The sequence below is a fragment of the Castor canadensis genome, chromosome 10, assembly GCF_047511655.1.
Source record: "Castor canadensis chromosome 10, mCasCan1.hap1v2, whole genome shotgun sequence".
In the NCBI taxonomy this organism is placed as follows: domain Eukaryota; kingdom Metazoa; phylum Chordata; class Mammalia; order Rodentia; family Castoridae; genus Castor; species Castor canadensis.
Window position 1 is genome coordinate 81697946 of NC_133395.1, and position 15023 is coordinate 81712968.

Sequence of the window (15023 nt, forward strand, 5' to 3'; positions counted from 1 at the left end):
TGTACGGCTGCACTACCTCTCTAGTGAAGGTAATGTTTTTAGGTTAGAATTATTGTATTGTATTGATATTTTTTTCTCTGTGTTTCTGCTTATGGGGACCTCTTCTATGACAATACCAAAATGAAATAAAACAATACAGATCCCAAGGCCTAAATGGGCATCACTGATTGGCTTTAATTTAATAATCACCTGACACAGATATATCCAAAAAAGTTCCAACTTTAATCTCAAACCTTGGGGGTCAGGCTCCACTTGGCACTGGAGACACCACCAGGCAGCTGCTTTGCAAAGAGCTAAAGCTAATTAGAATGCCTGTATTAAATTGGATATTTTTAAGAAAACTATAGAGTCATGGGCTCTCTCTATAGAAGGAAATGTTTACAAGATATGAACACCTGTATCACATATCATCAGCTGCACCAGTACCTCTGTAAGCAAAATACATAAGAAAGCAGTTTTTAGAAGTTCCTGAAGAGTTTATAAGTCCCTGTAAATGTTACCAGAGTGCTAAACTGGAACTGGGTTATCAAAATACAATCATGATACTGATTCTTTCCTGGGACTTAAATTTTCTCAAATTAATTCAACTCTTTGCTTCTCATAATTAATATTCCTCTTAGTTGTCTTTAGCTGTGATAAGTGCAAAGTGTTGCAGTCATCGTGAGTCATGAACGTCCTCTACCACTTGAAAAGGAGGTGTTGATTTTCTGACAGTCAGAATGTTCCTTTTCTGACTAGGCTGTGACATCCCTGCATTTTCAAAATAACTGCAGAGAGCTTTTGGGATTTAGGATGAGGTTATGTACTCACAAAAAACACTCAATGGGAGAATGGGTGATCAAAGGGTATTAAGACCCGGAAGGACAGGGGAAAAAGGTTCTGGTGTGCTAGTGCACAGTGGCATCATCCAGATGACAGTAATGACGTGTACATGTCACAAGGCTACAGGAAAGGTTTGTACCATAAAGAAATGGTAAATGTCAGAGGAGAAAGATATGCTTAACCTGGTTACGGAATGCATACACAGATTGAAACAGCATGTTATCCATTAATATGTATCTTTTATGTGTTTCTATGCAACTAAAATATATGTAATTTAAATTAAAAATGAAAAGAGAAAAATAAATTAATTAATATAAAAACTCAATTGTCTCTGCTCTAGCTTTTGTAAGTATAAGCTGGACTTACCACATTCTTTTTTTCCCTCACAATGACTTGATATTTATTTCCAAGTACAGCATTTGAGTTAAAAATATTTTTTTAAAAAAATTTTTATTAGGCTATATTAGTTGTATGGGGGGAATCATTGTGACAATTGCAAATAGACTTATATTGTACATTGATTAGATCACCCCACCATCTCTCCCCTGGACCCACTCCCTCCTCACTTAAAGCAATTGCAAGAGATTTCATTGCTTTATTTTGTGTATGTATATGAAGTCCATCAACCATATTACTCACCATCATCTCCTTCATTCACCCTCCTCCTCCACAAGTATCCCCCCACACTCAGTATCTATTTTACAGACCTGTCTTTTGTTATTAAGTTGATGTTCAAAGGGGTTTCTCAATGCATCCCCACTGTGAGTATACTTTGATCCATTCAACCCCTCTCACTACTCTCCCTTACCCTTTTACTTCCCAACCCAATTTTCAACAGCTTTCAATACACATTTTTATATCCTCTACCTTCACAGATGTTGTTTATGATAACGTTGAGGCTCTATCATTCTCTCTTCCTTTCCCTCCTTCTCCAAGTTCCATAGACTAGTCCCACTATTACAAATATGTTCTACATATGAGTTTGTATTGATAATGCTTGTTTCAGTGCATATGTTTATCTTTTGTGTCTGTCATTCACATATGAGAGAAAACATGTAAAGTTGGTCTTTTTGGGCCTGGCTTACTTCTCTTGGCCTAATGTCCTCCAGTTGCATCCATTTACCTTCAAACCACACATCTTCATTCCTTATGGCCGAGTAAAACTTCATGGTGTATATATTCCACATTTTCTTGAGTTTCAGTTTTAGGGCATCTGGGTTTTTTCCAAACCTTGTGAATAGGCTGCTATTGTGAATAGGCTGCTATTGTGAATAGGCTGCGATGGACATCAGTGTACAGGTATCTCTACTGTATCCCATTTTTGTTCCATTGGGTAGATTCCCAGGAGTAGTATCTCTGGGTTGTATGGCAGATCTATCTTCAGCTTTTTGAGGAATCCCCATACTATGTTCCATAATGGTTGTACTAATTTGCATTCGCAAAAATAGTGTATAAGGGTTCCTGTTTTGTCCTATCCTCTCCAGCGTTTGTTGTTGTTATTGCCATTGAATATGGCCATTCTAACTGGGGTGAGATGAAATTTTAGTGTAGTTTTGATTTGCATCTCTTTTATAACCAGGGAAGTTGAGCACTTCTTCATGTATTTACTGGCCACTTGTATCTCTTCCTTTGAGAATTTCCTGCTTATTTCATGTGCCCATTTCATCAGTGGGGTGTTGATTCTTTGGGGGCTCAGTTTTTTGAGCTCCTTGGAGATTCTGGATGTTAGTCCCTTATTGAATGAATAGCTTGCAAAGATTTTCTCCCATTCTGTGGGCTGTCTCTTGAGTGTAGTGACTATTTCTTTTGCTGTGCAGAAGCTTTTTAGTTTGATGCAGTCTTGTTTGTTCATTCTTTTTCTTAAATGCTGAGACTTTTGAGTTTTCAGAGGTTGTTCCCTAGACCCATATGTTCCAGTGTATTTCCTACTACTTCTTGTAGTTGTTTCACAGTTTCATACCTTCTATTCTTTAATCCACTTTGAGTTGATTTTGTTACAGGGTGAAGACAGGGATCTATTTCAGTGTTCTACATGTGGATCTACAGTTTTCCCAGCAGCATTTGTTGAAGAGGCTGTCTTTTCTCCATTGTGTGCTTTGGGCTCCTTTGTTGAAGACCATTCTTGACAAATTCTTGAATCTCTTCCTGTGCTGCCATTTAACACCTGAGAGCTGGGAAACAGGGATGGACACTGATCTATTGCCACAAGAAAATTCAGAGAAAGGTGAAGTTAAAAACAAACAAATCCACTTGATACCAGGTACTCTGGCCAGGCTTCAGAACCAGATCAATTATTTGTAGTTTATTTCTTTGCTTTTTATTTTCTCATTTTTTTCTTTTGTAAAAAAGTCTTTCTACTAGTGGAACTATCAGCTTTCCTTATATAAAAACAAAACAGAAAACTTAGATAAATTCATGTTAGCTTCCTGTTGTTTGAATCACTTTGTCTGAATATCAGTTAGGGGTCACATTCACTCTGGAAGTCCAGGTAGACATGTTAAAAGGAGGAGATTGTTGCTAAGTCAACTAAGACTCTAGATATTCATCTCTGTACACTAACTCTGTAGACCTGCGCAACATGAGGGAAACATGAGAATTTTCCTATGAATTTGCTCCAGGTGTCTTCTAGGCCACTCTCAGGAAACAACTCTATTGCTGATCTCTGTGATAAACATCCTTGAACTCCCAACTCTTCGTGTGTTCATCAGCCACTTCCCCTGATCCCCACCTAATAAACACAAGAGGAAAGGGCCATCTTTTCTCAAACTCATCTTCTGAGCAATGGTTCTTGTGAAGAACCTGAGTGACAAAGGGTCATCACTAGCAAGTGCTTGTCACTTCTTTATGTAAACATCCTGAACTCTGACTCCTGAACATTGAATGCTAGATCAGGGGAGAAAACAGGTTTTCTGCATCTGAAAGTTATTTTGATTCTACTTTCTGATAAGGGATGCCTGGTGGTCTGGTCTGGCAGGACTCTTCTCAGTCTATCCACTCTTCTTGGTGATTTATTCTGCCTGACTTGTCCTTGAAGAGGTCTCTGATCACTCAAACTCTCCCAGCAATCACTGTGCTATTAGTTGTCCTTGACAATTGGTCATAGGTATCTTGAGATTTTTTAAAAATATGAATACGGTTATGTTTACCCAAAAAGCTTGTAAGAGAGCAGTTACTGCATTGCGTGTAACTCTGCATGTTCCTGTGTATAAATGTGACAATTTGTAGCATGTTGTGCCCAGCATGAGGTGCCTTCTTCTTCAGTGTGTATTGCTGGCACCTCTTCCTGAAATCCAAGAGCAGTACTGAAGTGAGCCCAAAGAACGGGAGCACCAGTTGAAAATCTCAGATGATCCCTGCTGCAACAAAGCAGGACCTAAATATGTTTCATTGTTAAAGTTGAGGTCATGGGTCACCTTGGGAGACAATGAGGCTCTACCAGGTGAGCTGTAAGTGAATATTTGAGCTAGGATGAATCTGCAATGTCACCTGGTGAATTTGGCTGCCAGTGCAAAACTGCAGGAGAGTTTCTAAGCTCTGTTGCTGCCAATGCAGATCAGACAACTTTAGATGTCAAGGTTTTGCTTTGACTACAACTAAATAGAATTGAAGATTATGGAAGTGATGATTACATCCTCCCAGGAAACCCTCTTAATTGCCTAGAAGTGTATTGCTACTATGAATTAAATGATAGGTATGTATTATCAGTAACAGTAAGATTTATTAATCGGGATGGGGGAACGTTGATCAATGGTTGAGTTGGATGGGAGTAAGAAGTTCTAGCATGTCAATGGGCAGGAGAGTGACTATACATTACAGAAACCTACCACATCTTTCGAGAAGCTAGAAGAAAGATTTTGGATGTTTTTACTATAAAGAAATGGTAAATGTTCAGAGAGACGATATAATTACCCTGATTTAAACACTAATAATATATGCTATCAATATCACACAGTAATCCATAAACATGTACAATCTTAATGTGTTGGTGATGTATTAATTAAAATAAATTTAAATGATCAAAAAAAAATTTTAAACTATAAGGCTTCAAGCACAAAACATTTTGAAATATTACTATCACTGTAGAAGAAACAGTTAAGAACTATAGCTGCTGAGAAGTTGTAAATCATGCTTTTATTCAGCCCTGTTTAAGATGGAAAGGAGAAGTCCAGTTTTTTTAGGGCACAGAGAGGAAACTGGGAGAAATCACAATTAATAACTACAAATCTATTGCTTTTTCATAGACTTGGAGGAATAAACCAATGACCTAGTGAAGGTGAGAAGGGTATGTGGTGTCCTTGTAGGTGCTAAACTATTTAAAGAATGGAGTAAAAGTAGTTTTATTGAAAGAGAATGATTAATATCAAACATCCCCTCAGGAGTTTAAAACACAATGCACGTCAATCTGTTTTCAATAAAATAAATTATAAATTTATCTTTGTTATAATACTTCCATTGTATAGGTAAATTAATACTTTAAAAATCTCATTGATATGTTTGGTGGGAATGCATCACTGGTGTAGTTAGACAATGATTTTGATCAGCCATAGGCATGGTGTTGAGAGAATGTTTCTTTCTGAAAGACAGAAGGGATGACTGTATGGAAACAGCCAATTGAAAAGAAGAAAAAACTCCACTGTTTCTACGTTTTTTAAGTTCTAAGTGTGACCATGACACAGCATGCAATTCTGTTTTGTAATACTGCCTAACCTCTGTCACTTTCCCAAGAATCTTTGCTATAGCTGGAAGGATAGATACACATGCTGAATTCTAGATGCAACTTTCAAGAAGTTAGGGTCATATATGAATAACTCCTAAAATTAAAATTGCTCCTTCTATTAGCAGATAATGGCTTGTTTGTTGTTGATTTTGGTTCTTGTTTCTTGTTTTGCAGCCCTGGGGATGGAACCCAGGACCTTGCACATGCTGGACAAGAGCTCTACCACCGCCCTGCATCCCCAGCCCCAATTATGGGTCCTAATGACCAGAATATGAGTCTGTACCACAACAGAAAATACTGGGCTTAGCACTGGAAAGGAGAGAGAAAGGTTCAGAAACTGATGACCCTACATTTGTGCAAAGAACACACACACAAAAGTAAAACCCAGATAATGTTTCTATTTTATATAATTAGGGAAAATAAATTAACATGGCACTATGTTAACATGAGACAAAATGAATAAATAAAAAAACTAAGTTAAAGGGATGCCTTTCATTTTCAAGCCACAACCTTTACTTATTTCTTTAGGGATTATTTCCTTGCTTAGTCTAAGATTAAGTTGAAAGTGGTCATCATAGTGAGACTCTGAATGCCTGTCAAGCATTACTGTATAGAAGGAGTGACAAGTCCATTTGACATTAAGAATTATTTTGAAAAGACTGAATTAATTGCTTACTGAGAAGAATCAAATATTTTTGAAAATAAATTTTAAAACTGTGTTATTGGCATGATATTTTAAGCAGTACTTTTGCTGGCTGGAAGATATTTTAATATTTCCCTGGCATAGCCTACTTTTTATTTTATTTTTAGCATCATTCAATAATGACATTGAATTGGAGTTTATAAAGGCTCTTTTATTTGAGGTCATTCTTTGTGATTCAGATCCTCCAGTCAACACCTAATTTCTCATGTTTGTCATGGAAGCAGTAATATAATTAAATGCAATCTGCAGTCAGGCCCTAAATGTTATTTTAATCCTAGTTTCCATATTCTACCACACCTAAGTCTTTTAATAGAAATGTTAACAACTAATAAAATGGAATGATTTAATCAGGTCTTCTTTACCTCCTCAAATTCTGGTTTGGCTTGATAAGCAGTAGCAACAATCAACATCTAGGTGAAGAGAGTTTGTATCCACATAGACAATGCTCTATCGACAGAGTTGGATACAGTATATGGAGAAGATAAGATATAATGATTGACAGGTTTATAAACAGACATATAAAATGGGTTTATTAGAAAACAATGAGGTTGCTACTTGGACTATTTATACAATGGAATCTTCCATAAATTAAAACTGAAAATCATAAATTAATGTGAAAAGTTTCTTTACTTCATTTTATTTTGCTTTGATGAAAATATTCCTAATATATTCAGTTTATATTTACTCACAATTAAGTTTAGCAAATGGGTTTAATTCTTTAGTGACTCTTGTTGATATAGTACCTGAGGTTTGGAGTTTGAATGCATGATTTACAGGACTGAAGATATAAATGGCACAGGACAACAGATACCAGTGACAAAACTGAGTGAATCCTACTGAAGAAAGAGGCTCCAAAGCAAGGTGGACTCCATGGCAGGGATGGAGTCACATGGTCAAGGCTGACCACTGACATTGGAATGAAGTTGAGGCTGAACTGACTTGATGCAGGACCATCCTGAATGCACTGAAGTTGCTCTTCAGAGAAGGAAGTAAAGAAGGTGAATATGGTTGATGTACTTTTACAAGAATGAATACAGCAATTTTAAACCTGTTGAAAGGAAGAAAGGAGAAAAATAGAGGGAATAAAGAATTTGGGATAAAATACTTATATATGTGGAAATGTCACAATGAAACCGTCTGTATAGATATCTTAAGTAAACAAAATGTCTCTTTTTCCTTAATAGAGGATAAAAAGGTAAAATAGATTCTGTCTGGGAGAATATAAGGGAAGGGTGTAGGAGGGTGAATATGGTGAAATATTATGCACTATGTATGAAAATGGAAAAACGGGAAATATTGAAAATATTCTAAGAATGGGGAGAGAAGTGATAAAGAATGATGGAGAGGGTGAATTCAACTCTGGTATGTTGTAAGAACTTTTGTAAATGTCACAATGTACCCCCAGTACCACAATAATATGATAAAAAAGAAATTGCTCTTCAGTTTTGGGGTATTCTTATCCCAAAAGTAGACTGTTGACCTTAACTCTGTAAAAATCTCTAGCACAACAATAAGGTAATTATAATTATCGAATATTATTATTTGCTGGTCACCATTCTAAAAATGTCAGGTTCCTTTCAGCATTTAATCATCACAACTGTATTTGATAGGTGCTGATATTGCTTGCATTTTACCACAGGAAAAGCAGACAGAGAGAGGTTATGTGATTTGTGAAGGTGACACAGTTATTATGTCATACTAGGACATAGTGCTGGGGTTTGGTTCAAACTGAGAGGTCAAGTTTGGAGTCAACCAGTAGAATCCATTGGCAAAGAAACTAGCTTTCTAGTACATGGGGATATCTATTCTCCTCTGGTAAGTGTTTACTTTCCACTGAAACAAAATTCTCTTTCTCTCTCTCTCTCTCTCTCTCCCTCCCTGGATTGCACTCAGGGCCTCTTACTTGCTAGGTAAGTGCTCTACCACTTGAGTCATGCCCCCAGTCCTGTTGCTTTGAGTTTGTTTTTCAGATAGCGCCTCATGCTTTTACCTGGTCTGGCCTTGGACCATGATTCTCTTACCACTGCCTCCCAAGTAGCAGAGTTATGGGTATACACCACTACACTTGGCCTCTCCTTTTCTATCTTACTTCCTCATGGTTCTACTATTTTACTTTCCTTCATGAGGGAATAATGATAAGACCTCTATTTGTTTCATGTGTTGGCAGGGATATGATTAAACTACTTATTAAAGCTTATGTTTACCCAACTCAAGTTATCTGAAGGAACTATAAAAATTTATTATAAGGATGTCAGGTATCCCACAGAACACAGGACAAAGAAGCAGTTCAAGGACAACTGGAACCAGACTTTCATTACTCAGAGTGATACTTCCAAATTCCATTAATGTGCCTTTCTATGTGCTCACCTGTCTCTCACTGTCCTCTTACCTCCACGTTGGTTTGCTCTGCTTCACATGGCTGGGGATATAAGATGGAGTGAATATAATTTACTCATTAAATCCAAAATGAATTCTAGGCCTATAAGTTACTCCCAGGCTTAGAAGGGCATACTGGGGTATTATTTTTATAGTGCAGTTGCTCTCCCTCTTTCTCCTTCCTTCTTCAAAAGAAAGTGAATCAACTGCTCTTTTTGACTACCTCTAGACAGATGGAATTTACTCATCTGCTCCAATGTGCCTAAGTAAAATGATTTGAGTTTGAGTTAGATTATGCCTATAATAATTCAGCATTTATATTTAAAGAATCAAAACTATCAACTACTTTCCTTAAATTATATTTCATAGCCTGAACTTAACATTTATTGACCATTTATGATGCTCCTAGAGCCCTTCTAGGAAAGCAAAGCTAGACCATGATAAAAAGTCAACTGTGGGAAAGAAATTGCAAGTAGCATGAAGAATGAAACACACATTTGAAGAATATTTGCAACTGGCAGACATGCAATTTCGAATTGGAGCCTCACAACCATCTGCTGAGGAAGGTACTCACTCCAGTGTAATGAGCCTTGGGTTTTTCCACGGTGAAGTGATTTACAAGAAGTAATTTGTCTACAAGTACTAGAATTGGCCTTGAACCCATGATTACTATGAACTCATACCATTTTCTAGTTATGTGCCACTGACTTTTAAATAATATTAAAATCCAATAGTCAGGAAATAGGGAGGATTTTTACAAAACCTCCCTATTTTTCTATTTTTGGAAATAGAAAATAGAAATAGAAAAATATGCTACTTTAGATTTTTTATTGACAGTGACAGAAAATAAAGTCAAAATATAATAAGCAAGATTTTAAAAAAAGACATTTTAGAGAGTCACTCATTTGTCTTTGGACTCATTCATTGCTGTAAGCGTGTAAAGAGAGATATATTCACATGGGACACTATTAAGAGATAGATGGAGAGCAGTTTTGAGGAAGTGTATTTGGGTTTCTCAGAAAGCAGGCCAGATAGCACCGTTTGAGGTGACAGGGCAGAAGGAATCAGGTAGCCTAATGAGGTTTGTTCATGTCCAGGAATCAACTAAGAGTTGAAGTAAGTCATTGATCAGGGAGGTGGAAGAGAAAACACAAAGAAGCATGAGAATTTAGGAACCAGGAAGGTCAGGAAACTGGTAGATCAAGGACATGCAAGCTACAGGAGGGTAGAGGGGAGGCTGAGGTGGAGAACAGAGAAGGATGGTAGCCCAGGACATCCCGCCCTGTCTATGAGAAATTGTGTTCAAGTAAGAATTGGTACACTCAAGGCCAGCTGAGGACAAGACAGGCTGATAGGAGCAGAGGTAGGAGCAGAGGCAGGGTGCCTCGTGCTATCTGTAGGCACTTGCTCTTGTTATAATTGTCCTTATAACAGAACACATTTTATTTGGTAAAAAAAATTTTTTTTTTTTAGTTTGATGTGTTTGAGCTCTTGCCCTTTTAGCCATAGGAGTGATCTGCAACTCATCCTGTTTTCCCAGCGTTCTGCACCAACCTGTGCACAGTGGCTGGCTCAAAGATGAGCACAGGACTCAACTGAATCCTAGAAAACCTTCCGAAAGCTTTCCAGCATTTACTAGGAAAAGACCATTTCTTTGTACCTGTTGACCAGCTTCTCCCCATCTCCTCCTCTGCCCTCCTCAGTTTAAGGCAACCATGATTGTTCTGCTCTCTACTGCTATGAGATCTACTTCTTTAGATCGTACTGATAAGTGTGCAAATTAACAGGGAGAATGAAGGAGTTCTGAAGTTCTAGTGACAGTAGGGTGATTGTAGTTTACAATAGGCACCAAGTGTCTCAAAATAATGAAAAGAGAGGATTTTCAATGCTCCCACCACAAAGAAATAATGTTGGAGGTGAAGGATATGCTAAATGTCTTGATTTGATTGTTACACAACAGCTACATGTATCCAAACACGATATTACATTGTTCTCCATACATATGTGCAATTACTATCAGTCAATTAGAAATGATATTAATTTTAAAAATTAATGTCATAATTAATATTAGCTCTGAATTTGTTAGCTTGCAGGATATGGTAAGCCTAGAAGTGCTAATTGGCAACTGTGCCCCCTGTGGAAGAAGCCCACCTGACAACCAATGAAGAAAACAAAAACAACATCTAGTGATGTGAGGGAATCCTTTGCTCTCCCCCAAACCCACCTCACCCAACGCATATGTGCTCCCCTCTCAGTTGAGGCAGACAACATGTCCTCTGCTTTAACTAAGCTGGTTTGAGCTGAGTTTCTGTCACTTGTCACTTCCATGTCTGCTCATATGGTTAGGAAGTCCAAGCAGCTGTGCCTTGTAGAACTTGGATTCTGTTTGGTAATTGTAATTCTATAGGTAACTGGAAGCCATTGAAATTTTGTCAGAAGTGAATTACATTAAGATTAGAAATGAGGGTTTATAAAAGTACACTTTGCAAAACTTAAAATAGAATGTTTAAGTGAACACAAATGAAGAATGGAAAAATAAAATCAATCTAAAGCTTAAGTTCTTAAAGAAATTGTTAGTTAATCCTACCTTACATTACACCTTCTTGGTTATTGTAGTTATGTAACATGTTTTTATTCTCTACAACACAAATTTCTATCGATTTGAAGTAGATTACATTGAATGTAGCTAGTTGCCATGAAAGAGAAAGGAAAGTGGCATTTTGGGCCTCTTACTGGGTACCATGCAGTATAGAACCTTTTTCTAATTTTGTCTCACCGTTTTTGCCGTGATCCAGTGGGGAAGGCATTTCCATCTCCATTTTACAGATAAGGAAAGAGGGTGGGTCGGTGATGAAGGAAGTCACACAGAGCCGGGAACTGCATGCACTTCTTTTGATCTTGCTGCTGGATGATGCTACCACTGTGATTCCACCACCACTTATGTCTGGATTCTGAACAAAGTGCATCACTTGTGACAGCACCCTTCTCACTTCAATATCGGCTCTAAGCTGTGTGAATTTATCTCTGATGAATTAACATTATGGGTGGTCTTTACTAAGATGTAAGAAATTGCAACTATGTAACCTTTTGTCTCCTGTTTAGGGGACCTTACTCTCTCTCCTTACTCCCCCTTCCCACCCCCCCTCCCCAGATCTGCACAGCATCATCAGAACAAGAAGTACAAAGAGCTGAGTTTGCAGGTTTCCTCAGATATGTTCCTTTATAAACACTTCAAATAAGAGGCCTTTTCAACTGACCGCAGCTTCAAAAACAATGTGTTTCTGGTAAATTAAAGGCGGGCCACTGATCACCAAGGTAAACAGGTGATGAGATACTTCATTAGCACCTCATTCGTAATCCATTTCTCCTGAAGCAGTTGACACAGACTCAGGCCTGGAGTGGGGATTGCTCAGAGTGCAGGCTGCGAGGTCACTGGGCAGATTCATTACAGTCCAGTGGGAAGCGCAGCCTGTCTCGATGTCAATTACCGGCATTTGATAACAGATATTATGTCAAGGTCTGTTCTTTCTCAAGGTGCAGCCGCACATTTTAAAATCATTACAGTGGAGTGTGAGCCTGAACATCCTAGGCTGGGGGGGTGCAGTGTGTGTTCTGTCCCATTAGAGTTTTAAAGCACTGCCTAGGGGCTGAGAGCAGGAATTGGGGACCTGGTGAGCAGGTCATCTGTGATGGTCAAGCACTGGGAACATTCTCTTCTTCCTCAACTGTGATTTACTTGTTCATGGAACCATTTAAGATAGGTCAACTTGGAAGAGTAGAAGCCTGGCCACAGAGAGCCGATGGCTGCCACCAACCCGTTCACCAACTCTGAGGTTTCAGCTGGCCTGAGAAGTACTGTAGAAGTGAAGGACACAGGGCCAGAGTCTCTCACAGGGATTGCAATATTCTGTCCCCCTGTTTCAAAGCCCACACATGTGCTTTCCAACAGTCTTTTAACAATTTGATTTTCCCAAGAGCACTTCAGGTAACAAGTTGTCATGGATGGCACCCATTTCACCCATCACCTGAAGGCAGTCTCTGCTCTACAAAAGCAGATCCCATCCTGCTTTAGATAAATGAAATAAATGATGGGGTGCCACCATCTGTCACAAAGATGTTAAAGTGAAGAAAAGCCATCAACATCCTTTCAACAAATTGAGGAGTTAGAGGAGCTTCCTCTCCCGAAGGGGCTCTGTTTCCTGCATGGAACTCGGTTATAGGCTGGGCTTGCTGTGTTTGAATCTTGAACACCCATTCCCATTGCAGGAGTTCACAAGAGCCCTCGTTCCTGTCTGGTTTGAGGCTCCCCTTTCTATCAGCAGACACTATTTGTATAGAACAAGTTCAAAATATTTCCTCTTTCTTTTCTGTACATGAGTCCAGTGAGCAAATCTTCACTTTTAGACCCTTTCCCCAAACATTGTGACCAGCCTGCACCCTGGGAATCACTATGCATGGGAATCTTTCCATGGAAACCAGGTGTCCAGGTGGAGTTCACCCTGTGTGCTGGATCTGTGGAATCCAGCTGGAGTTGTCAAAGCAGCCCTTATAACAGCCCAGTGTGCTTGCTATAAATTTCAGTGAGCCAGCCGCATGGGAGAACGCTGACGCAAACCTAGTGTATCACAGATCCATTGCAAAAAACAGAGATCCAGTTGCAGATTCATGCTATGTGTGAGGTACTGAATTAAGTACAAATGTTGCTTTTTCAAGATATCTTCAAAGCTAGTTTTCACAAAGCTAAGCACAAGGAATACTTAACACAATTCTACTCCTGACTGAAAAGTATAAGAAAGTCAAAAAAATCCATAAATGATAAAGAGCTCTTCAGGCAATGGCAAAAGCTTTTAGGGTCTTTGATTCATTCATTTTATTATCTCCTTGAGCATACCTGATGAGTCTCCATGATTGTGACCTGCATTTACACATGTATGTGCACACACACAAGGAAATCAGCACACACATTTCCATCAGTTGTTTTGTAAGTAGGATATTGTGTCCTACAAAGTTACAACTTGCATCCAGCCGTATAATGGCTTTTCCCAGCCAGGGGTTCCTTTTTGCCCTAACGGGGTCATTCCCCGCTCGCCAGCTTTGAATACAATGTGTTTGTTAACAGTAAGTCATTTCCACAGTGCATTTTGTATGAGTCCTGAATTTGATCACTTATTTTATATTAACAACTCAGAATGTATAACAATTTTGGTTATTTTTTTCAACTCACTTGAATCTACATGATTCATTAATTGCATGAAAATAAGCACAGGAAATATGCTATTTTATAAAATCAAACTTGGAGGTATTTTGTCATGAGTTCACCTTTATAATTTACGTGATGAGATTGCATAAAAAGCTTCAGATTAATTCCAACTTGCTAAAAATATTTTATCTCAGTCAAAATAATTCAGTTAACAAGAGCAAACTTTTTTTTTAAATGTATGAGAACTCAAATTTATTGAAATTTAAATTAATTGATCCTTAACCAAAGGACAGCAATCCAATGATTACTTTTTAAAATCAGAAACAAGGGCTGGTGACATGGCTCAAGTAGTAGAGCTCCTACCCAGCCCTGGGTTGAAGCCCCAGTACTGTTGTCCCCACCCTGTTCTAAAATTATTAGCTTTATTTAATTCAGTCCAGAGTTGTGGTGAAAGATTTGTAGAATCAGCCATTCGTCAGCATCTACTGATGATTACATCTCAAACACTTCTCACCAGTATGTAAAGACCTTACTATTAGGGATGAGAGATCTCATGAAACTCCAGCAGTCTCTAGAAGTCCATGCTGCACAAGCTGGCTACCTTCTAATGAAATTCTGTTAGCAGCTCATTCAAAAAGAGTGTAAGGTAAATAGATTTTTTAAAAGATCTATTAGTTTATAAGAACTTGTTGAATGTAATGTTTGTCATTGTTTTAATTTAATTTTTTTCTTTTATTCATATGTGCATACAATGTTTGGGTCATTTCTCCCCCTCCCCCTGCTCCCTCCCCATCCTTCCCTCTCCCCCCCCACCCCCTCGCTACCAGGCAGAAACTATTTAAGAGCAAACATTTTAATGCACTTCTTATTTAGAGAAGATTTAGATTTACAGAAAAATAAAGGTGGTAGAGAGTTCCTCTATACCCCATGCTCAGTTTCCTCACTCACACTTTACCTTACTATGGTACATGCCATGGCTAATGATGAGAGTATTATTTATAAAAGTACAGAGTTTATTTGGACTTCCTTGGCTTTTCCTGTTCTTGAAAAGTATGGGGATCCTACATTACAGAACTGAGTGCTCAGTCTCCTGTAGAATGTGACAGTTTCTCAGTGAAACTCAATGAAGGCTTGACCTTTGCTTTCCATTTTGTTTTTTGCTAGCTTGCAACATTTAGGGAAGTTTGCTTGTAGAGTGAACTTTT

At 38.2% G+C, this 15023-nt stretch overlaps 1 protein-coding gene across 1 annotated transcript in view; it reads left to right on the top strand.

Moving 5' to 3' along the window:
- Positions 1 to 6757, top strand: part of LOC109679558 (intraflagellar transport protein 88 homolog) — a 142915-nt gene extending 136158 nt beyond the window's left edge. Inside the window, exon 17 of the mRNA XM_074043691.1 lies at positions 5714 to 6757. The gene's annotated coding sequence lies outside the window, so the exon portion shown is untranslated. The remainder of the gene's footprint in view (positions 1 to 5713) is intronic.
- The last annotated feature ends 8266 nt before the right edge of the window (positions 6758 to 15023 follow it).